Source organism: Hylaeus volcanicus, chromosome 2 (genome assembly GCF_026283585.1).
Source record: "Hylaeus volcanicus isolate JK05 chromosome 2, UHH_iyHylVolc1.0_haploid, whole genome shotgun sequence".
Classification (NCBI taxonomy): domain Eukaryota; kingdom Metazoa; phylum Arthropoda; class Insecta; order Hymenoptera; family Colletidae; genus Hylaeus; species Hylaeus volcanicus.
Window position 1 is genome coordinate 27,642,303 of NC_071977.1, and position 25,614 is coordinate 27,667,916.

The window sequence follows — 25,614 nt, forward strand, 5'->3', positions numbered from 1 at the left end:
GGCGAATGGAGGGAGACAAAAATGTATCGTTTCAATTAGTTCCCTAACGAGACGCCCGAAGGTTCCGAATAAATACAGGCCTCCGTTGGAACAATGGCCCATTACGTTCGATCGCGGCACAATATATTAGCCACGGGCTGGAATAAAGAATGGATTAGAATCGCACTCCCTGGCAACGTTCGAGTGGCTCCAGGGTACCGGTCGCCTGGTACAGGGAGACGTGCCTACGTTTTCCGGTTACAAATTAATTTCGAGGGCCGCCGAGGCGTCAAGGCCCCCGTGTGAACTGTTATGACACCCAGAGGCGGTAAACGTAAATCCCATTAAGACTCTCGACGTATAGGTGTTACACAATATTAATACCCTCTCGCGATAGATCTTTCTCCGTGCACCGATCGCGAGAATAATAACGCCGACTCTTCTTTTCGGCTGGCGGGCCTTTCAGCGCCTCTCGATTAATTCGCACCTCGCCACGGAGCCATTAGAAGCACCGCTTTGTTTGAAAACCTAATGGACGCGCGTGATCGATACTCGCCACGGGAGACGGGTACAGACAATAGACGTTCCTCCAAACTGTCTCTCGGGGAATGGTTGTACGGGCACGAAGGATTGAAAGAAGAATTTCGGGAACCGAGATTGGCAAAATTCTGGATTTCAAAAATTTTATATTATTAAGTCGTCCCATAAGTCCACGCCACTTATTCTTTTCCTACTCAAATTGATACATGGAACATACACTTAAGTGTTACAAGAAAAAGTAATTTCAGTCACTATAAAATTTCTGCAGTTCCTTTTATTAAATCCTGGCTCAGTCTGCAGCACGAACTTATGGGACGACCTAATATTTCTTTTCCTTCTCTGGATGTAACCATGGAGAATTTAAAAATCGTACCATAATACGAGCCATTCTCCACTCCACCGTGTCACATAAAAATTTGAACATTAGCGACGATTATTTCTTGGCTATTCTTTCTTATTAATTTTACATACCGTTAGATGAAAGGTGCATCTGTATTTATGGATTCTACAATATTTCTCTGAAATTATAAAGGGAATTTTAAGAAAACAATGTACATTATTTCATCGCATTCCTCAACTTTTTGTTTCATGGAGCTAATCGATTTGTGCAATGAACGGCTTGTACGTACTTCTACTATTATCCTGGATCACGTATTAAGTGTATTATCAAATAAGCTTCTATTATTTCAACATTAAATATAATTTCATTCTATCTTTAGATCATAAACTTTATCGAACAAATAACAAATCAAAGGTTTATCTCTAATTCGTTACTCGAAATCCAGATAAGAATTTCGCCAATCACTGGACTAAACAATACTGAAATCAACGCGAGACGGTCTCCGGCCATAATATTCCTCGCAGGTTATATTTTAAGGGAATTGCAGAGTCACCAATACGATTACAAGGACTGATATTAATCCTAGCAGCGCTTAGTTTCCACGCAGGGGATATGAAATCCTGGCGGAATTCCTATCCCATGAAGGAGTGCGTCATTGCGTAAGATGCTGGATAACGGCGTCGTTTCACACCGATAACATCGATGATATAAATCGTTTAATAAAAACCTATCCGTTTAATGGGACAGTGTAATATTTTATAAAGGAGATAACAGGTCTGTGTTTAGGCTCTTCGTCATATGTGGGAATGCACATCCAGCGTAAGGTTCTCATATCCTTTGGCACACATTCGATGAACTCGCGGATGAAAGTCCTGGATGCTTCCATCAAAACTCTAAATTAGTATTCTTCGTCTTATCCAACGGATGATAGTTAAATGAAAGCTGTTTCGAGCTCAAATTCCAAGGATTTTAATATTCATGTTTTATCCGTCACCTAACCAAGAGCAATAATTCGTTTTCAAGTAGTGTGAAATGTAAATTAAAATCTGAAATTATCACTATTCAAATCAGCGATCTTCAAGTAGTCGGAATTTAGAGTTAACAGCTCGACGAAAGTTGGCAAAGACCTCACGTTACCGTGCTCTAACACTAAGGTTTACACTTGTGTAGCCGTGTAACCCAAGTTATAGATCCTTTTTCGCTACCAAATACACTCAGCGAACCGAAGGATTAAATTCTTCGATACTATATCTCTCGCAGCTCTAAATCGGCTTCCTTCGAATCGTCAGGGCCTCGAGCCAACAGTTCAATAAGGACCGATAGAAACTCAAGTTTCAAGTAACCATATCCACCAAGGTTTACACCTCGCTCCGACTCGCAACCGAGAGTAAGAATTCCTTTTCGCTGAGAAACGCGCTACATGGCCTCAAGAACGGAATTTCTCGATAGCGTGCGTTACAATAATTCTATCGACACCTTTTAAATTGGCGAAACTTCTAATCCATAAATTATTTACTCGTGAGTATGAAAAAGAGCTGCATACTTATGAAATGATCTAATATTCCTTTGTTTCGATGAGTATTTCTGATAAATACCTGCGATGAGATTTTTCTCCGGAAGTTAGCCGTGGATTCGTCAATGTTTGGTTTTGGTGACTTACCTGAAACAAAAAGAAAAAATCTGGTTAGCGACAAAGATTAGTTGGCTTCAGTCAGATTATATCAATCAAGGTTCATACCACTACGCTATCGATTCTATTTTGCTACCAAATACATTGCGTGAACCGAAGGATTAAATTCCTCGTTACGACATATCTCGCAGTACTAAATCAACATCCTTCGTATTGACACTCCTAGCCAACAGTTCAATAAAGATCAATAGAAAGTTAAGTTACAAGTATCCATATCCACCAAGGTTTACACCCCACCTCGACGATCCAGAGTAACGATTCCTTTTCCCCAAGAAACACTTTATACTATCTCGAGAGCTGAATTCCTCGATACCATGTGTCTACAGCTCAACCTCGGCACCCTTCAAATTGTCAAAACGCTAGGCAACAGCTAAACAAATGTTAACAGAAGCTTGGGTTTCAAGTTACCATGAGCACCAAGGTCTGCCAGCACTCGACAGCTCCACGATCGAAACTGCCTATTCTTTTTCGCTACCAATTGCGGACACCGCGCGAACCGAAGGATAAAATTCCTCGATACCATATCCCGCGCAGTTCTATATCACCGTCCGTCAAATTGTCATGGGCCCTAGCCAACAGATCAATAACAGATAGAAACTCAAGTTTCAGGTAACCAGAACCACCCATTCCTGCGTCTACCGATGTAAATCAACCACCTTCGAATTGTCAAAACTGCTCGCGCGTCGGTTCGACGATCGTCGATACGATCTCCAATTCCGAACTCGGTGCCTCGAGGTTACCGTATCGGCAGAGATTTACACCCTCCGGAGCGATTCCTTTCTACCAACAAACGCGGCGAACGTTTCCTGCGCGTTCGAGGGGAAGTTAAACAAACGCAGCTGAAACAGACACGCCGCAAATTGCGAAGCGTGCAAAAGGAAAGGTTATGTCTCGTTACACATACAACACCGCGGCGACCGGGTACGATCAAGTGCGTGGGTACTCGAGTAGTGAGTACTCGAGTGGCCGGTACTCCCGCACGCGGCCGTCGATAGTTATCGACTCCGCTAATCGACATTAGCATTCCAAATGTCAGTCCTGGTATAATCGAACGCAATCGCACGCGCGCGCGCGCATACGTGTGTGCATGCAGAGGCTGTGTGTCGAGGGTTGTGTCGTGCCCGAAGAAAGTTACGACACCGTCGTACGAACTTTTAGGGATAAGGTAAGGTTCAAGTACTGGTTATGGTAGTTGGACCAGTGGTTGACAGTTTCTGAGAATAAAGATGGCGACGGGGGACTCAATGGGCATATGTATATATAATGGAGAAGCGTTACTGGATGGTCATGGTATCTGCAGTCCTTGTTACGTCACACACTTTGAACAATTGCTGTATGGAGAGTAATGGTGTTCGTAGTGGAACAGGTGTAGTTTTAAAGGTCGTCATTTTCTTGAGGATTTCGGGAAGGAATACTTGTTATAAAGAATCTTTTCATTCGGTACAGTTGGTAGGTCTTAGACTTTATGGAATCGACTGTAATACGTGTGATAAGCTTGTGAGATGACAAAGCAACATTTCTCTCGAATAATCACTTGGTGGTACACGCAGCTCGTTCTTCAGCCATCTCTATGACAGTGCTAAATGGATCCACATGGTTTTTCCCACTCACCGATCGTTGATCCAGAGACTGTACTCTCTCGAGACAGATCGATAATCCCGATCTGGAGAACGTATTACATCGATTACGATACGAGCATCGAAACTTCGAAGCAACGGCGAAATTTATCGACTCACAATGGGACATTAAACCGAACTCTGCGATCATTTACATAACGTTCCCTAATGGCTGCTGCTAGATCGATGCTAATTAAGCGGCGATGGGCATCGATCACAGCCCCATTTTTTCCGGATCTGCATCGAGGAGACAATGGAAAGGAAGGGTTATGAAACTTCTGATACAGTTTATGCCGCGTTTCACTCGCTTAATGGATAACTTCGTCTAGCAGTCGATTATTGGAGTGGATAAGCTTGAAAAATATAGATTTAAATACATTTTTATGAACTTTTCTTTTCTTTTCATTTAAATGTACTTATTTTATTTAAAATATTTTCAATTTCTAGTTTTATGAAGGCAGGATTATTCAAACGAAATTTATTATAGTACCTTATAATATTTTAACAATATTAATGAAAGTTATAACCTTCTGAAATATTAAATAAAAATATTTCTTCGTATATCATGCTACTACATTATTTTATTTTGAAAGTTCTCGAGAGCCTCGAGTATCTTATTAACCAGACTGAAATTATTGTGCTTTACTAGAAAAATACTTAGGCATATCATCATCAGTGTTTAGCAACACTCGTTAGAATCGCAAGTAGAAGTAACAAATCGTGGATAATTGCGTCGACTAAGACTCTGCAACGGCGGGCTCCATAAATTTTTTTTTTAACTCGCCTTTTCTTTCGTTCCACATTTAAACAAGTTTTTAATGGCGCATCAACTTATATCTCACCCTGTATTTACGCGCTTATCCCATTCTTATTTCTCTGCGGTTATGTTCTTCTACCTTCGTACCATTATAAGTTATCGATTAATGACGAGCGATTCATCCAAGGAAACCGAACTTTAAGATGCTCGACGTATAGAACGTTACAATTTTACAGGCCGGGAACGAGTTTCGCGATCTTTCGTTATCGCGCAAACACGAGCAATTTAAATCATTTTGCCTGCTCATCGTCCAGCAAATTCATTGCCCCCGATAATGGAAAAACTCGCGCATGTCATACTCGTCCGATTATCTTTCACTTAGGGCTGGGATATTTTGTTCGATTTTTTCGTCAAACTCGTTCGAGTACGTCTGTGATCAAAATATATTATTTCGAATACTTCTCCAAATCGAATATTTGATAATTGAAATGCTTGACTATAACCTGACATCAGCTTAATTCCGTTAATTTATATACAAGATATTTTCCAGAACTGCAACGCATCCCGAAGAGGCTCGATAACAATACCATAAAAATTCTTTACCGTACCCAATCAAAAACATCGTATTCGATAAAAAATTTTCTCTCCGCGTCACTTATCGTCAGAAAACCATATAACCACTTCCTCATCGAGACGTAATCGTGAGGTTAAAAAAAAATCGGACACTGTTCGATATTCATTACACCCATCGAACCTCGATAAAATATTTAAAACCGAAATCATCCGTCCAATCGCAACCCAAGTTTCGATGGTCGCGCATCCGCGGGCTCCCGAGTCCGCTATCGTCGACGTGGCCGGCTGTAAAGGTATCGGGGCACGCAAATAAGACAAATTCTCGCTGATAAAAAAAAATTCAAAAAAAAAAAGAGAAAGAAAGAAAGAAAGAAGCGGCAGTAACATCCGCGGCGACTCTAAATGATCCCAATATCCTCGCCCATTACGCGTCCGCGTCGATACGAATTTCTCGTTTACGACGGCGTAAAGTAAAACCGCGACTCGTCCCGCGCTCGTCGTGTCGGTCCGCCTCTCTCGCGTCGTCGCATACACAAGCGGCGTGGAATGCAGTCGTATCGCTTCGGCAGCTCGCCTTCGAAAGCTCGATGCGTGTGGCGCGAACTCGGATAAAGCGTTTCTCGTGATGCGCGCGTATCGACGGTACGGACCGCGCGTGTATCACACGCTTGTGCGTAACGCGACCCGACAAACCGTATCGCGATACAATTTCACGGAGACGCGAAAAACGGAGCCGTGGCTGGTCAAGAGAGAGGAGCGGCTATTGTAGAGACGCGACGCTCGTGAAATCTCGCCTCGAGGACGACGGATAGGAGATATCCGTTCGCCGTGACACGCGCCAGGGACGACCCGATTGCGTCGAGTCGCGGTCAGCACGCTTCGCGGATTCTCTGAACGTACCGTTAACGTGGTCCGGCCAACAATTGAGACGACTTTTCTTCTAACGCGATGAACATGGACCGGACGGCCTGGTATTTTGCAGATAATGAAGGCGTGGAGCTTTACGGTAGATTGTGTGGGTTGAGACTATTTTAAATTGAATTTATTGATATTAACACTATGGCGTCCGGTGGCACCACTGTGGTGCCATGCGAAAACTATCGGTCAGCTTCTAAGGAAGAGAGGATCTGACAGATCTACATGTAACTTCTACATTTCTTTTTTTGAGACTATTTATTACAGGTTGCTAGTTTCACCCATATTAAAATCGCAGGTTCGGTGCTAGTCGGATAACTATATGGCAGAGGACCATGAAGACTCCAAAAATGTATTTATTTATTTATGATCGACACAATAAACAGCACGAAATTCAGTGGTAGTCTGTCTTGTCAATCGCCAATTTAATAAATGGTACGTCTGCAATTTAGGTCTCTAACTATGTGGCGGTTAATGCGAAGGTCGGGCATATTTTTGTGAGAATTAGGACCATTCCAATGGGATACTATAAGGATTTAGCATTACAAAGGATATTTATTGCGAAGGTGTACCGTTAATTCGAGTCTACGACCTTGCTGCAGATGCATGTCTAGTGAAACAATGGCAGGTACCACCTGGCCTTTATTACCACAGGTTCCGGCAGGTATGCTTCGACGCAGTGAATAGTTTAATTAACCTTTATACGGTTAATTGTAACGTGCCACCTTTCTCGAAAACTGGTTTGTATTAGAGGACAAGTAGGGTCGCATTCTCAACCCTGTTTAGACTTTTATATTCCTTTTAGCTATTAAAGACGAACATTTCTTCGAAACAATAGTCGATACATTTTTTTGTAACTAAAGTGACTTGCATTGCTTTCTTTCTAAATGCAAGCATTAGAAAACTCACTCTCTTCAAGCAACAGTGACAATAAATTTATTGAACAAAAGTTGACACCACTATTTAAACGTTTCTCAAAATTTTAAATAATTCTTCGAGACTTACTTTAATATCGCGACACAACAAGCTATCTAAATTTCACCTACATTCCAAATTTTACTCCAAAAACTACCCATCTGCCTCGTAATATCCCAATTCTCCAACATTTTCAAAAATCTTTCCCCTATCCACTATTTAAAAAAAACACAAAAGTTTCCCCAAGAAAGTGACGTAAAAATTAGTGATTAGATCGCCTGACAAATCTGGTTTCGGTTGGACGGTTTCGCATCGAACAACCCATTGTGTTCGCGCTGGATATCATCTGGTCGCAACTGGTCGGATCGCTTTGGCAACCGCGACACGTTCGATCGCCAAATTTGTAGCGGCCAGCAAATTCTCTTCCTTTCCTGTCGCTCTCTCCCCCTTTTCCTTTTACACTGGCCCGAGTGGCCGGTGTCGATCGCGAGATCCTGTTCAAAAATACACCGCGATCTTCACGCGCCTCTGCGACTCCGAGGATCGCGGTTTCGAGAGATTAGGTGCTCGCAATGAGAAAACAAACTGTACGAGTCTTAGAGTACTGGTTTTGGTGTATGTAAATTAGGTATTACACCTGGACTCTTGGTTTTTAAAATTATCGGTGTTAATCTTTATTATTCGAAACAGTTATTATAAATATAAAAAGTTGACTATACCAAGTGCTTTGTACTTAAATTTAAGATTCTTCAAAAAGTGGAGTTAATCGATTCGTGCATGTGTCTTCCGTAACAACAAACTTATCGCTCATAAAATTTGTGATGTCCAAGAGTGGATAGCCTTGTTTTTGAATCTCCCACAGAGAATCATATTAATAATATAAAATGCTAAGATCGACAGCACCTTAGAAGTCGCAAATTGTCGCGGACGATAAGTCTCGTTCAAAGGAACCTCGAGCCGTGCAAAGTTGCGATAACAACCGGTGCGTGTTTGCTCGCGTCGAAATCACCACGCTGAAAATACCAACGAGAGAGAAACAGAGAGATACGAAGAGACAAAGGAACAGAAAGACAAAGCGGCAGGCTCTCGATTCCACGACTGCCTTTATTTGCGCTGCTTTCGGGACCTAAGTCAACAATTGCTCGAATACCTACGATACCGCGACAATAAGCGCTGCGCTCGAGCATCCGGGATCCCCGTGGTCCACGAGAAATATTTCACGGGCATTTCGTCGCTTTCCAACCTCCCGAGAATTCGTCTGCGTTCTCCAGCTTCCATTATGGACTGAAACGAGATCCAACGCAAACAAACGCGATCCGAAAATTAGTGACATCCTGCGGCGCGCTCTAATCCATTATTGTGGATTCGAGGCACACTCTGATTCACATGTGGACCAAATACTCCTGAGGACAAAGGACGGAGGGTATTTCTTGACGAAATGTGTTTGGACTGTCCTTAGAATTCGAGAGGAGGGGATTCCTGGTTGTCTGTTTGCGTTTATGAATTCTAATTCGAGGCAGATCAGTCGTTTAATATCTAATTCAGTATCGAATATGCTTCTGAACTGAACAAATATTTTGTGTACACTGTCTGGTTTCAAGAACAAATTTTATAATTTCTGTCAATAGATTGCGTAAGACCTCGACCTTCCAATGGTTAAATTTCTGAATCAGAAAAGAACCACAAATAATCTAGTCCAAATTTAAACTTTTATAAGCCACGATTATCAATAATGAATTTCGTAAATGCGATTTTCAATGCGTTAAGAATCGACGACAAAGGCGATCGCTACCGCACCACGTCACCGACACGCTAAATTTATCACGGTTTTCTTGCCGCAGTGCTCTCAGATTATTACCCGGCTCGGTACTTCGATCGTGCGGCGTTCAGCTTGACATTCAAGGAATTGTCTGTCGCAAGTGAGCTCGACTTTGCGCAATTCCACGGAATACAGACAGGAAACATTATCCTCTGCGTTTTCTTAATTCCGATATCTTATTACAACCATTGTCCGCGAAGATATGATCGGGCGAACTCTGTAATCTGGAAAGCTTGATACGAGAACGACAACGCTCGAAGCTTTAAAGATAGTTCCCAGGGAAATGGGCATCAATTACTTGCTGATTACTAGGTTACGGTTATTTATGCAAATTTATATTTTTAGAGGCATAAACTATGAAGTGAAACTTGGAACGAAAGTAAGTCTTACCTTGTGAGTGATATATTTATGTATTTTATTATGTATTTTCAATGCGCAAACATCCACAATGATGACTTTTATAAGAATTATCTACAATTGTAAGAGTGTTAATTAATTATACGTATACAGCAGATGTTTATGCATTAAAGACAACTGGAAACATGAGAAAATGAACGAGGACGCATTTATTTACACCAATGCAAATATATTCAACTTTGTTAACGCGTGAATTCCCATAAATATTCACAACTCATAACTCGTATTCACGTTCTGCGATTCCGAAGCAATAATTCGCAGCTGCTCAAACCTCCTCGCGTTTAATTATTCATTAATCGTTAATCTTTGATTACTCTTAGCCTGCCATCGCGGCGCTGGGAACCTCTCGATCGGTGTTTCGTCGCGAGAATTCGCGAGCAAAACAAACTGCGTGTTTCACTTTCTGGTAATTACGACAGATTCCAACTAAACTCGATCGACCGCCGAAGGGAGATGAAGCGTGACAGCTATATTTGCGAAGAAACCACCGACAAGGACTTTACACAATCCTTTAATGAATTTGCACGAGCTTTCTCGCGAATTCCAACGTTCTTCCATCCGAGGAAAAAAAAACATGAAGATTCGAACATGTTGCGAGGGGGCAATGATCTATGAAAACACGATAGAAAGGAGTGTTTTTATTCGCTGAATCGGGTAATCTTCGTCGAATAGTCATCGTCGATCCTCGCTGTCGTCATAAAACGGAGGAACGCTCATTGAAATTGTACTTAAGGACTCATAAAATGATTCACGTCATTATACCGCCAAACGCGACAAATATTCAACGCGGAGAATAACATTGTGTATTTTTTTTTTTTGTATTGAAAAGCTCGATGGGAAAAGTAGCAGAAGTGCAATTAGTAATAAAAGATGCGTCAGAGTAACACGCTATGATATACGCTAAACTTTCGATCAATTTGAATTCCTTATTAGGAAACAATTGACGAAATTGCGCCACGTGTAGAGAACAAAATGATCCAACACTTCCATTTGTAGATTACAAGTATCCATCACGCAGCATTCCTACTCCAATTGAATAGCTTGAGTAGGAACCGTTTCACCATACCTCTTCACACATTCGAAGGTAATTCCATCCATCACTTTACTAGAATCGCCCTGTACATCAAGGAAGGACCATAGCGAATCGAAACAGGCCACGAGCTAGTTAACCGTTATGATACACCTCGGCGTGTTCCTAGCGCGTCGAACAACAGCACGCTTGGACACATCCTCCAGTCACATACTCGAGTAATTACTAATTAAAGTAACAATGACATTATATTCGCTTCGGGTATCGGAATCGGACGTAACGGAGTCCACGCATACGTCGTGTTCGAAATAGAAGCACTCTCATTAAAGGAATTTGAAATAGGGGCACTTGAATTAAGATCAGTCGGGATAGAAGCACTCGAATCAAGGGCACTCGAAATAGATGCACTCTAATCGAGGACATTCGAGATACATGGGACTCGAATCAAGGACACTCGGAATAGAGGCACCTGAATCAAGGAGATTCGAAATACAGTCACTCGATCTACATTAGAGCAACAGAAGCTGGTGGAAATGGAGTCCAATAGCCAGATCAAAGCTAAAACGCCGAAGTGCCATTTTCGAGTCGTATCGAATCGAATAGCGGGAATCTTATCCAACGAATTATAATCCTATGACGTACATCCGACGAGTCGTTCGCGAGTCGGAGATCATTTCCGTGCATCCGATAACGATTGATAACGATTAGCGTCGTTCTTCTCGAGAAAGCGAGTATCTGGCGCACAGTAACGACCTGTTATGAATAAGTAATGACTTTCGATGATCGTTCCATGCAACCGTTATCTCCAGAGGAGAGCCAAAGGATCCTCGCCGAGCAATGGACGATACAACACGATCGCTACATGATTGAAGCGCGCTCGATGCGGTCACCCGTCTGGCATGTGGATAATACAGCTCCGCGGATAATCGCTGTGAAAAATTCAAGAAAAAGAGAAAAACGAAGTTGAGATGTTAACGGTACAACGCTATACCGTCTCTAAGTAACACTTTACCGTGAACGATCACGCAGTAATAGGTTGCGCGTGTTCCGAGAATTTCAGGAGCGTGTTAACCTCGTATCGCATCAAATTTTAGATCGAAGGTCGAAGATTAACCGCGGTTTACCTTTTGGTGCATTGCTCTTAGTTCGATGAGAGGGTGCAAAAGTAAATTTTTAGTGGAGAGAAATGAAAATTTTAACATCTATCGACACGTTAGGTGATAGGTTTGTTTTTGTGTTTAACGAGTTTAAAGATATTTTTTATTTGAGATAATTTTAAATATTCTACTTAAGCAGCTCTTAATTATCAATATTTCTAAGGTCAAAGTGTATGGTGGAAGCAAAGCAACAAACAACATTTGAAATGAATCCTTCACTCATGAAAGCATTATCACAGTAATAGAAATCTAATAAGAAAACTCCGTAAACCTGGTGTTAACATAATTTGACGTACGAAAGTGACTATTTCAAGCGGTACAACTATAATCAATAAAGACCTCTCGCGTGTGTAATTCCAGTTCGCTCTGAATTATTAGCCACATCCACTGAAAAGCGCGGCAATTGCGTAGATCGCTATTGGGACTCCGTAAACGGTAACGCGCGGCCTGATTTCAACCAAGGACTCCCATCATTTTTCGAGATCACAGGCTTCGATAAAGTTTGATTTTCTGCCGCGACACCGGCCGCGTTTGCTCGAGCGCGAAACAAACGCGAAAGAAAGGAACCGGACTCGATTCTCGCGCTCCACGGGCGAACGTTCTGAAACGTTATCACTGACCTATCATATGGAAATGAGTAGATAACGTATTGAGCCGTGGAAAGGACAATATTTAACGGGACACGCGAAAAATTCTTTCCTATTGTTAACGTGGATAATTCCCTTTGTCAGTATTCGGTTCGAGATAAGTTATCGTCCGAGTGTTTGCACGACTCCGGGTGATATTTTTCGCGATCAATATTTGTAATGGAAGCGTCGAGGTGGTGCTGTTTGTTTATTCAAAATTTAAATTCGATAAAGTGGGTTTTGTGAGAGAGGAAAGAGTATATCGGTCGAATAATCGATTTTGTTGGCGGATATAACGGACCAAAATACGAAAAGTGCCTGGATTTGAATGAAACTTGGTTCGCAAGGGTCTTTGGGGACGCTGATTCCAAATCTGAACTCAGAATTTAGAAATTCAAAATCATGAATATTCTACCTGATTTTCAGGTTATACAACCAAGTAGTATTTGAAACAAATGCAGCCATACCCTTTCTGTTAAATGACGTATAAATTGTATAATAAAACAGAATTTCAAAGAAAATCCAATGCTTCTACGGATTAATCCACAAACACGAACAACCAGAAATGGACCAATCTATGTTGAACCAAGATGAGAATTGTGTCGCTGCACGTACCGAGGTCACAGCTGGCGCAATTACCCAAGGGTCGTCCGCAGCGCAGCTAACCCAGACCTACTCGCTTGCACAATGACCGCTCTCGCGGCGTGTCATCGACATTTGCAGAATCGCTCATTGTCGCAAATGACTCGCGAACCCCGTGACACGAATCGTCGGCTCGTGTAAAGGCCCCGAGCACGCGAAGTCTCCCTCTGAAAGCCTGTTCTCGATCTTATCAAGTATCGGTGCGTTATAAATCGTCAACGTCGCCGAATAAAAACCGAACGCGCACCGACCGTTCCTTTCGCCAAGAGGGAAAAACAACTGTGCGACTAAATTTAGTTCGGCACGTGCGAGTGAACGCGCGAAACTCGGAGACGTTTCAAGGTTCCTTCGATAACGGGTTTTGTGATTAATTAACAGGGAACCGAAGAAATCGATTTCATATGAAAATGATTGCACGGGTAATCGAAGATCTTCTGGAGATCCTGGAAGATCAAGATCAAGACTTCCAAAGTTTTTTTTATTTGTGTCTAAATCCAGCAGGAGCTCGACTATCAGATCTGCTAGGTAGCAGTAAGGTTTGTTTAGAAGATCCTACTATAAACATGACGCTATTAATCGATCTCCAGTTACTCGATATCTTATTAGTGCAAAATTAAAGAGTGAAAATCTCGAATACTGGGAATAACATTGATGGTCCAAGGATCCAAATGAAGAATAATAACAAACAAAATGTGCTACTAACAATGATTACCAAGTCATTTGGTCCCATCCTCGACCAGAAAAGATAGCTTCACGGTTAAAGATCGTGTCGAAATCAACTCCAGGCTTGACCGGCTCCCAGAAGAAACGAAGTAGGTTACTTTGCCTCGATGGCCGCACGAAAGAATATCTTGTCGGTTAATCGGTATTAGCAGGCACGGTATTAACGCATACCCGACATTTACTGGACCGTTTATTGCTAGACGCCGGGCACCACAAGACGACGACGACGAACTCGTAATATCGAAACGCGCGTCCAATCGCATTCGGGCTAATAATCCCTGTTGGCTTCTCCTTCGCCCTCGCAGCGGTTTCTTTCGATTTCTCAAGATTACAAGGTCTCGATCGTCGATTATGCTCGCTCTGGATATACTCGACGCGCTATTCGCCCCGCCAACAGGATTATTAATGCGAAACTTATTGGCTTTGGGGAGACCCCCGATCTTTTCCTTCCTTCCTTCCCGCGGTATTCGCGGCTCGCCCCCGCCCCTCTCGTCTACCCTGGCGTTATTCTACATTACTCCTTCCCCTCCCCTCCAAGCCCCGTTTAATCTCTCCTTTTTTAACGAGCGAAGGACATCCGGTTTCGTCATTCGAGCGAGCATCCGCCGTCCTCACACAACGCGCCGACCGACCCAGACGTGCGAAACGGTAGGAGGCCGACCGGATAGAGAAACGGCCAGAGAAATGCTCAAGATGCCCCGAGATACGCAGCCCAGGACCGTCGTCGAGCGAGTAAATCGCAGATCGTCGGTCCAGATACCATCATTCAGCAGTTTCGCATCGCTTGCAATCTTCAACGGCGGTTCCAGAACGATAGTTTTCGTTAAACGACTCTTTACCATCAAACTCGAGCACGATGCTCGAAATTCCTGAACCACGACCCGAAATCAGATGTTGGGTATTTATTTACTCGTCAACCCCATACGGTGGTTTAATCATTTTTCATCGATCTAGATAGAAAGTAACCTACTAGACCTATATTGATAATTTTGCACCCCGAATCGTGAATTAAATGAGATCTACTTTGAGCTTTGTAAGCGATTACTTCTTATTTTTCTAAAAATAAATGTTGTAGTATACAACAGGTCGTATTATAGTAGCTGGAACGTCGTTGTTCGTTTAAAATAATAAGAGTGACTCTGATTGCTGAATTAAAATTTATAGAATTTCAAAGCATCAGAATTCAACAAATTTGTTAATAAATACATTCATTGATTAGGAATACCCAATGAGACTTTGTAAATGCCAATTGACTTGAAATCAAGGCTAACGAATTGCCAGATTCAAAGACAATACATTAATTAACCTCCTGTTGCGGTATCATACTCGAACCATACAGTAAACAGGTTAGCAGTGTCGCGTTAGTTACAATCATTTTCAAACCAACTCGGTACTAAGTACTCGAGCGACATGTTTCAAGAGGAATTCTGCTCATTCCTGATTTATTTGTTTGTTTATTCGAAGAACGTAAGACAAGTAGCGCAGAACCTGTTGCGGGAAGATCTGCGATCCAATGTCTGGTCGATCTGCCCCGCGATATACCACTCTCCTCGCGACAAATTAATATCCTCCAACTAATTGAAGTAGATGTAATGCGGTATGTTGCAAAAATGTCACGTACACGTGTTCTTTAAGTTCGCTAACTGAAAGACAGGTAGATGCGTATGGCGAGATAAAAAGCATCAACGTAACTGGTTTTCGGATGTAATCTCAGCTCTCTCGCGCGCGAATTTTACTTTATCTCACCAGAACTCGGAAAAGAAATTATTCATTGGTTATTCGTGCTTTCGCGAACTAACGCTCAAAGCAAACAATAAGTAGGCGCGTATTTTTTTTATGTAAACGAAATGAAACCAAGAAGCGAAACGGTCTCCGCTAGGCTGTAAATTGTCATTCTACAAATGCGTAATAATTTCACCCAGATATCTCCGTGATCTCGAGCATGAATTACACGCGAGTAGAAGTACGTATCATAGACCGAACCGAGTATGATAAATTTCTCAAACGACAAGGTAAGCAACCGAAGCCACGGGATAGCGAGAATGTTGCAAGCGAATGCAAATTAACGTTCGGTTCGTTCCTCAGAATTTGATACTTCATTAGTATCTCGTGCGCGTGATCCTCTAATTATTTCGAGCAATATATCAAATGCGAGTCCGGCGCACACACCCGCCAATTCTTACGCCACCTAACGCTCCCGGCTCGATGAAAAATAAACTATAATTACTCCGCTTCCTCGCGCGAGTAATGCACTGTGTAACTGTAACGCGAGGCGATAAAAATCCGCATGGAAGTGCACTATAACTCTGAAGTGTATTTTTCCCGAGGCTGGAAAAAATCGGTGGCCCCGCGTAGTAGCTCCTAGATTAGCGAGTCACTAATGACCTGGCCCATTCGTCACGCTGAGTATAATCCCCACGTGTTTAGAGCCGATACAAATTCGCCGCGGAGACGCGAGAGAGCAGTTCCTCCGGTTTCATCGCGGATGAATTCCGTAATCACCTCGGGGAACGAGCCGCGGCACGGACTGGAACTCCAAATATATTTTGTACGAGTGACCCAGAATGCGTCTAGGCCCAGCTTCGTGAGAAAACTAGAACGTGTTCCAGTCAAACTGGATCCTCGTTCCAGCGGCGATCCGGCGAGAAGAGGTGCAACGGAGCCACAAACCTATATTTACCGCAACACCGACTACCGTGGGGCTCGCATAACCCGCGAGAAAGACCTCCCGCGCAACGCTCTTGAGCAACGCAACGTGCTCTTTCCGAGGCGATGGCGTTTCACCTATGTCCGTTGCCTTTCTTTCGCTCACCTATATTTTTCGCGAAATACCTGCACGGATACACTTTCGAGTACTGTCGAGTGGAGGTTGAAGTTTATTGAAGCTAATAGCCAACTCGAATGGAGTTGAATCAAATGGAGTTACTGGCGAGTCGAATGGTGTTTGAAGTCAAGTGGATTTACACGAAGACGAAATAGAGTCAAGTGAAATGGAGCTACTGGTAATTCAAGTAGGGTAAAGTCAAATGGAGTCAAGTCAAATAGAGCTAGCAGCAACTCAAATGGAGTAAGATAAAATGGAGATACTAGCAATTAAAATAGAGTCAAGTAGGGCAAGTCAAATGGAGTTATTTGTAACTCGAATGGAGTTCGATATCAAATCAAGTCAAATGGAGTCGAATCAAATATATTCAAGTCAAATGGAATCAAATCAAATATATTCAAGTCAAATGGAGTCAAGTCAAACAGAATCAAGTAAAACCAATTTATTTGTAACTCGAAAGGAGTTCAAACCTAAATGGAGTTACTTAAAGTGCCTCACTCATACGTTAATTTCAGAAACCAAGAATGTTGGGAATTTCGTTGCATCACAGAAAAACGTAAGAAACTTGAGAAAAATCTAAGCACTGCTTGATTGCTCCAAACAAAATGCAACGTCCTGCGCGTCTCGAGACGAGATTCCGCCGTAAAAAGTGTGGAAATTCAACAAGTATTACCACCCGGTGTATCGTTCGGTCGTTAAATTACGCATGCGACGCGAGGCTGAAGCAGGTGTTTGACTATTGACTTAGGAGCAGCGTCTCGTTATACAGAAGAAAAGGGAAATTAATCAACGGTAATGAGGGAATGCAGTAAACTGTGCATATTTACGCGAGGAAAGATGGCTTTATACCCACGAGAATCTCGACGACCGTTTATCGAAATAACAATTGCAACAGAAGTAGAGGAATTTTTTCAAAAGGAGTAATTACGATTTTTGTGTCGTTACTCGAAATGGAATTCCAGGATGAATTGCGCAAAGATATTTAGACTTTCGTATCAAGATAGAAACGTATTTGTTCTTCCTTTTACCTGTATAATGAATGTAAAAATATATAGTTCTTGAAGTGATGAACGAATCAAATTAAATTAATAGTAATTCCTGAATTTATCCAATCGCACATCTATGATTCTAGTACGAGGAAGACAATACAATGTCGCAATCGTGTCGAAACTCGAGCTATCGTAATTTGTAGTTCCAGAGAACAAATTCGTGTGATCGGGATTCGTCTAAAATGGAAAGTGAAAGGCGTAGCTTGCGCAACTCCGCTTTGACGCATTAATAATTACAATTTATGCTCATCGTCGCATCCGCTCGCGAATCGTATTTGTTCCAGCTTCGGAGCGCGACGAAATCTAATGGAATTCCGGCATCATAAATGCGATGATGCGTGATAGCGACGGAGTCTTTGCAGCTATTAAAACAGAAGAAAGCCTGAAGGAAATCATAATGATTGTTCGAGCAGCTTGAGAAATTCGAATACTTGTTTCGAATCGAATAATCTGCAATCGGAGTTTCCTTTCCTTTTCGTATTCGTATTATCGCGATGGACTGTATACTCGTGTACAATAATACGAAACGTGTTTACGTCGACTTGAATATCGAGCAAATTCTGAGACCTGTAGATTTATTGAATGATTGCGTACGTCGTCGTTTCTCCGAAAAGTACGTGCTCGAACCATTGACCAACCTCAAGCGGTTGAAACGCGATCCGTCGTAACAAAAAACCACGGTTCCTGTTGTGACACAAATGTTTCGGCGGTAAGGACGTCGCGTTGTACGGGACACGAGACGTGTATACAATTTACGTCGTACTCGTTTTTCCTTTCAAATACGTACGATTCGTCGAGGTTATTCAAACCATAGCGTATTAGAGTGAGCGTCGAAATACAATACGTACTTTATCTACGCAATTATACTAGATAGCAAACGTAGAGTATGATGTCCTACTTTCAGTAAATAATTTAAAATGTTATTCTATTGAAAAAAATGGTACGAAATTTGACAATGATCCCCATCGCGTTCGTGGGTCTGAGTTTACGTTATTAATCGCTGAAAGTTGCAATCAAGAGTATTGTAAATAAAAACACATTCGTAGACCGCTCGACTATTAAGAAAAAGTACTCGTTAAACGCACGTATGTACACAACGAAGCGGAACGATAGTTCGACATCGCTACAAATATTTACCGACGAGTGTCGAGGCAACAAAGAGGCTCGCACGAGGACGCGTGTTTGAATTACTAATCGTCGATCGACGAGCGCGCGTCAACAACCAGCAATTGAAGCATTTCGCCGTGCGTCGGCCGTTTAAAATTGAGATTTTATCCGAACGCTTGCGTAACCGCGGCGGAAAGAGATTGGTTTCGTTACCCTACTTTCGACGCTTTCCAGAACTTCCCATAATTGCGGTAACGGCCCGCATAAATTCGCTTTCAAGCTAAAATTCGGTTACAAATTTTACTTGGTCGCGACGAGAATTTTGTAAATGAATTACTGGCTGCGCGACGCTCGTTAAAATATAATTGAATGCCTCCAGAAAACCGGATCTGCGATTCGTAAATGAAAATTTCGACCGGCAGAAACTGAAACACTGAGCTGATAAGATCAGTGTGAGATCTGTAGGATCTCGGAATAGACATTTAATTGACTTTCTATGCATTGATTTTATTTTAGATATTCGGCTAATAATTATGCTTTTTGAAATAAATCAAACTGGAAAGCTAGTAGCTTCGATTACACTTTTGAAACATGTGCTCGCCTTTAGAAATCAGAAAATGGAAACTATAACTCCGATTAAATATTTGATTACGACTGAGTCGATCGTAGACTGACATTTTGGTTCTACAACCATTTAAAGGAGAAGAATAATTACAAATGAGCCGTTCATTGCATAAATCGATTAACTCCACCGTGTCACATAAGAATTTTAACATTATCAACGATTATTTTTTCGCTATTCTTTCTTATTAATTTTATGTACCGTTAGGTGAAACCCCAATTTATGCATTCTACGATATTTATCCGAATATATATCACAAAGAGAATTTAAAAAAATAATGTACCTTATTATTTCACCGCATTTCTCAACTTTTTCTTTTATGGAATTAATCGATTTGTACAATGAACGGCTCAAATAATATTCTAACTACGAATATCAATGGACTGCTCTAATTTGACAATAACAAGATGATAAAACGAATATGGGACTCTGACAAGGATCTATCCATAAATATTCCAAACCCAAGACCCGAGCACGCAGAGACCAGCCATCGAGTTCTAGGTAGCCAAACATAACTACCAGACGAGCTTTCACTTTAATTCGCTGGCGAAAGGGTCGCGACCCAGCTCGATCGATATATTAGTTAATGGCATTTTAACAAGCGTTGCATTGGTGCGTCCATGTAGCCCTGGGTAGAACATACACTGGCAGCAACTTTTGCACGAGTCCATAATTAACAAGTGCAGCCAGGCTACCTGTACCGATGGTGAAGGTTCCTCATACGGGAGGATCCTCAGGTTTCTTAAAGGTAGTCATGATTCATTCATGAGACTCGGGTCTTCGATCGCCTATGCGCCAACGGTCGAGGGAAACGAGCACAATCGTAGGCGAGTTTTGTGATCCTCGATATACCTGCCCCGGCTGGTATACCCTCGCCCATAGCAATTTTTCACTTCCATTCTAACGTCGAGCATCGGTTCCCAAGGTCGACGGAACTGCACGATATTTGCCATTCAGCCGCGTCGGAGGCTAATTCTATTATACTTTTGCCCATTAGCTCACAATGGCGTATTGAATCGGTTTAATTATTCGATTTCTCGTGGATGGGCGCGTCCGAACCCGCGAAAAACACTGGCACCGGTAATCTTCGCATTGCACGCTGCGCTATTCTCTGGGCTCGAGTAGCTCGAGGCGGCTGCCCCGTTCGAAAAACGATCGTGTCGAAAGGCTGGAAAAGGAAACGCAGCCTTCCACGCGAAGAAGAACCAACCCACGGATTTATCGACCAAAAGGTCAAGGCACTCGAGCCGATACATCGAGTCGATATCAAGGCCGAGGTGCGATCTTAGGGTACCAAGCTTGAAGAATTTGTTCATTCGACGATCGAATTTATTTAATGAAATTAAAGATAATACTAGATGTAGTAAATACCCTTTTATATAGTGTAATTAATATCTTTTTTTTTATAAACGATTTTACTAATATACAGGTGACTTAATTTTTGTTACGATGAAGGGAATAAATTTATTGAATGTATGGTATGATAATTAGAGTAACTTAGAAAATGAATAAATCTGGATGACACGAGACTCCATTATCAGAAAAGCATGTGTATCACGAGTATTATGTTAACGATTAGCCTATCTTTCGAAACAGTATCGATACCGAGCAATCCTGTGCTGTACATCATGAAATGGGTAATAAAAGAAAAAAAGTGGAGCTATCGTTAAGCTAGAAGATTAAAATTGTTAATACTTTTACGACCGCTGTCAACGTCACCGTACGTGATTTTATACTTTCTCTATATCGTTTTGTCATCGTCCATAAAAGTTACTAAATTCGTTTTGCTTTGAGATTTACGTCGTATCTAAATTTACAGTTTCTTATAATCGCATTCCTGTCGTGCTTGTGTGTCTCATTTTTTGTTATAAACGTCAGTCAATCTAGAAAGCTGTCTCAAATAGTTTACTGCAAATCGCCTAGTGCTGCATCTTCAGTTACGATTTAAAAAAGTTAATTGCGATTTTCAGATGGTAGAAATTTATGGTTCTTAAATATTTTGCGATGAAGTTGCCTGGCTATAAGAAGAAAGAGCTTGTCGATTGCTGTGAGCTATGTGGATAGGTAAAATAAATATTCGTTCGACTGCACTGAAGGATAGTGGTAAGTACAGGTAATTGTAAACACTTGTCTATTGTTTTATAGGACCTTGAGGTTAAGCATGCCTTTGTATAAAAATGGTCAGCACAGTAAACGAAAACTATCATGCTAGTCTTCATTGAAAATACGTTTTTTCTTTCACGTAATAAACAAGTATAACTTGAGTATCCTCCTGTTACGAATTTCCTATTTCTATTTTCATGAATCAATTGTACCTTTCTTCAGTCTCATGCTCTCAGAGGTTTGAAAAATATGAATAGTACTATTTGCACTAATTATATTTAAATTCTAACGTTGATTTTCCCGTGAAACCGAGAACAATGGATGCAAGTCCGAATAACTTTGAAAAGAAACGCAAGATCATTAACTTTCATATTCCTGGTGTGATCACATGTACCATAGTGAATCGAGATGTTGTCGCAGACGTGAGACAGGTTACTTGTAGGAAAACTGAGAAAAGGTGATGCAAAACTTCCTCGACAACGTAACAATGTTTGCCGCTATACGGAAACCATAATCGTAGTTTCCAATTTAGCTGAATCTCTAGTGTAGTGAAAATACACATCTCGGAGTAAATCTTCTATGACAGAGTTTCAGAAAATATTGTACGTCTGGTCTTTTTAAACCTTTTATAGAAATTGAGCGTGTATATCAATAAAATAGTCAGTACCTTTTTTTAAACTGTAATTCGCTCAGTGTATAATTCAGACCGTGAATCATCTTTTCAGGGAAAAGATGCACATATTAAACTAGAGATGATTCAACATTGATGATTGCATCGAACATCGATATATGTATCTTTTTGCACCCAAAGAATCAGCATACCGTCCTAGATGAGTACCATCAGTCTCAGAATATTCTACCATCAAATTATTTCCCATAAAAATTATAATTTACGTTAAAGTGATGAAATGCACAATATTTTCTGGAATACCACAGTAACATTCAAACACTCCCTCACGATTCTCCCTATTAGTAAGGATAATGGAGCCTCCGTCCCACGTTTGGAAAACCGATTGTACCCAATACCTACATCGCAGCATTTCGCGTGGTTGCACGCGAAATACGAGATGCAATTAACGTAAGAAACGATATTTTCCTGTCGAAAATTGTCATTACGAGCGATTACAAGAGAAACGAGGGAAAGTAACGCCATGGAACGACGCGGCAAGAGGGAAACGGTCGAGGTCCGTGCGTGAGAAAAATTTCCTGAGAATGTTTAGCGTGCTGTTAATGGCGAGTACATACAATCGGGGATGCGCGCACCTCGTGCCGCGATATCCCGTTGCGAGCTGGTTCTCGGTACCGGTGTGGATGTTGAATCGCGCTCCAAGAACGCACGAATACCGGAGGATCCAGCGAAGATCGTTATCTCGAGCTTACTCGTGCAAAAGAAACGCGATCCGTTAAAATTCACGTAGCCGCTTCGCGCGAGAGCGTAAACTTCGCGCGAGAGCGTAAACATCGCGCAAAACACTCGCGGAAGATGGACCCCGTACCTTTAAAAAAGAAAATTTTTGCGTCGGAAGACCTACCGACAGAATGCTCTGTTACAGTTGTTCTCCATTTATTTCAAATTATATTCGCATTTCTTAAACTGAGTTGTTTGAAATTTGTGTTATCATCATTTTCACTCTCAGGTATATAAAATTTATTTAAGAGTATCTGGCTAAATCAAATATTTTTCCAAACGAATAAATTAAATTTATCAGGCAAAATTTGTCCTACATTAATAATATTTCTTTGACTTATAAAATGTACTACCTTAACAACTACTTGTACCGAATATGATCCTACTCCAAATTTTATCCAACCTATATGTAATAATTCAAACAGCAACACAAAGAAAAACAAACTCCAGCCAAATAAATGTAGAAAACAGTGACAGTCTCTAGTATAAAATTAACATTCCAAGCAGCCTCCTTGCTTGAAAAAATATTTCAGGGCCGAAGTCGACCTACTCCGATCCGAAAGACTCCGAAACCTTCCCCAATAACGTAATCGATTGAACAGGAACGACGAGATCTCAGGATTACGCTCTTCCGTTACGTAATGGCTGTATTTTCGTTCGCACGTGGAGCGACTCCGTTTCGCGCTTTCGAAAGGAAAAAGGAGAACGCGCGAGCGCAACGAGACGCGACGCCTGAGAACGAGGGTCGTGCAGGTGCGCGAATAACGCGTAACGCAGCGTGTGTTGATCCGCGAGAAATGCAAGTGCAAGAGGAGTGCGTGCGATAGCCTGGAGCGTCTTGGCTCCGCGAGCTCGAGGAATCCGAGGGCGACGTTGTGCGCCACCTGGCAGCGACTTGACAGCTGCCGCGAACCGGTGAAATGGAAAACTTTTGAAACCATTCGTTTCGATTCGCTTACTTACGAGACACACAGTATAAAGGAGTCTACGTATTAATTAGAATAGGAGCTCGGATCATGTAAACAATTGCTGGTACTGTCGCTAGCAACAAATCATTAATGAATTCGAATTTCGAGTATTTTTCACGATTCAGGTTGAAATCGAATATCGTTTACCCTGAAACTACCGCCACGCAGAGCGCGCGTTTCGTACCTGACTACCCCGCTTTGGAGTACAGTGATCCCGACACAAGTGTGCGGGAGCCGCATTCCAACGAATAAGTTACAAAATACCAACGGAAGTGCGCAATTAAATAGCACACCGACCCGGCCAATCCAACTGATAATTCATAAACAGTTATGTACCTGTTAGTTCGCAGTTTCCCACCTGTTGATTCAGCGTCGAGGGGCGTCCAGTCTCGGTTGCTACGCGGGGCCGGCTCCACGGAGGACGAGCGTTATCCAGGATTGAGGACCGGTCTAAGTCCGGTCACAGGGCACACAGAATCGCAGAGGGAGAAACTTGACCGATGATAAGTCGCGAGGTGATGAGATCGAACGGAGCACATCCACTGTTACCACGCACAGCACGTTAACGCGCCGGCTGGAGAACAATCCTGCCCCCGCCGTGGCCACGTGCGATATTACTACCTTCGACGGAGACGAACGATCGTAAAAAACGTTGAGCGTGTTCACCGCGATGACATGGCTGCGGAGGCAGACGACGAACCGTCAGCGCGCGAACTCAGCGTCCTTCTCAGCGTCTTGTGACACGGCCAGAAAGGACACCCTCGTCATTCTCTATACGTTCCCAGTTTTGGAACGAGCGCGTACTCGCGATCCACTCCGCGCGAGCGCTGACACACGACTGTGGCCGAAGTTCCACGACGGCATGGCCGAGCCGCGCGTCCGAGCGGCTCCGAACGAGAACGGAGCGGCTCGAAAACGGCCGAGATCGGCCGAACCTGCGGATGGAATGCGCGCGGCGGAAATCAGGCGGGATCGGGATCGGGATCGAGCCTGGGTTCGCGCTCGGGCTCTCGGGATCGAGCTCGGACTCTGGTTCGAAGGCGATCCAAGGCAAACGACCGCTCTACCCCGCTTCTTTCGCTTCCCCTCTCCGTGTGCCTCCGTTGCAGCTCCCACCGGTCGCTATAATCTATGTCTATTATCCTCCTCTCTGTGTTTCTTTATTCCCTGTACACCTCGCTCTCTGTTTCTCTCCCACCCGCTACCACTCTTGTTCGCGATGTTGGTTTTCTGGTTTGTTGCGATAGGCAACGGGCGAAATGCCCGAGATAGGAGGCAATTAAACCGCGAGAGGTTTCACAGTCCGGTGTCAGGCGAATCCGGGTCACTTTTGACCCCGGGATATATTCTTTTATCCGTACATTCGAGATAATACTGCACTACCGGGTTATCTCGTCTCGACGCGTGGCATGTGTTCAAACGAGATAAGAGTCACCTGTTGATACACGCTTTCTATTCTAAGTTTCGCTGAAATGGAGGAATTTTATACTTTATTGATACGACCAGATATGTAGGTCAGCTTCTTTTTTCTAGGTAGAGTCGTATGTTTTTCTAACTTTACTTCTAATAAAGCATTTGGAGGTGCGTTAAATGACCTACCTATTGATAACAGAACAGAAAGAGATCGAATACTTTCGTTATCTTGTTTTATCATTCTTTAAGGACTGTACAATTACGCTGCTACGACCAAAGTGTTGTCATACCATGTTTTACGAAAACGAAGATAGTTGATATAGGTCTCATTCGCGGTAAATGTCGTCAAGGTGTGACATATGGAGCACGTTTGTATGCTGA

At 42.4% G+C, this 25,614-nt stretch overlaps 1 protein-coding gene across 1 annotated transcript in view; it reads right to left on the reverse strand.

Moving 5' to 3' along the window:
- Nucleotides 1–24,654, reverse strand: part of LOC128884764 (protein Shroom) — a 196,688-nt gene extending 172,034 nt beyond the window's left edge. The window contains exon 1 of the mRNA XM_054138369.1: nucleotides 24,157–24,654. The gene's annotated coding sequence lies outside the window, so the exon portion shown is untranslated. The remainder of the gene's footprint in view (nucleotides 1–24,156) is intronic.
- Nucleotides 24,655–25,614: the final 960 nt, after the last annotated feature.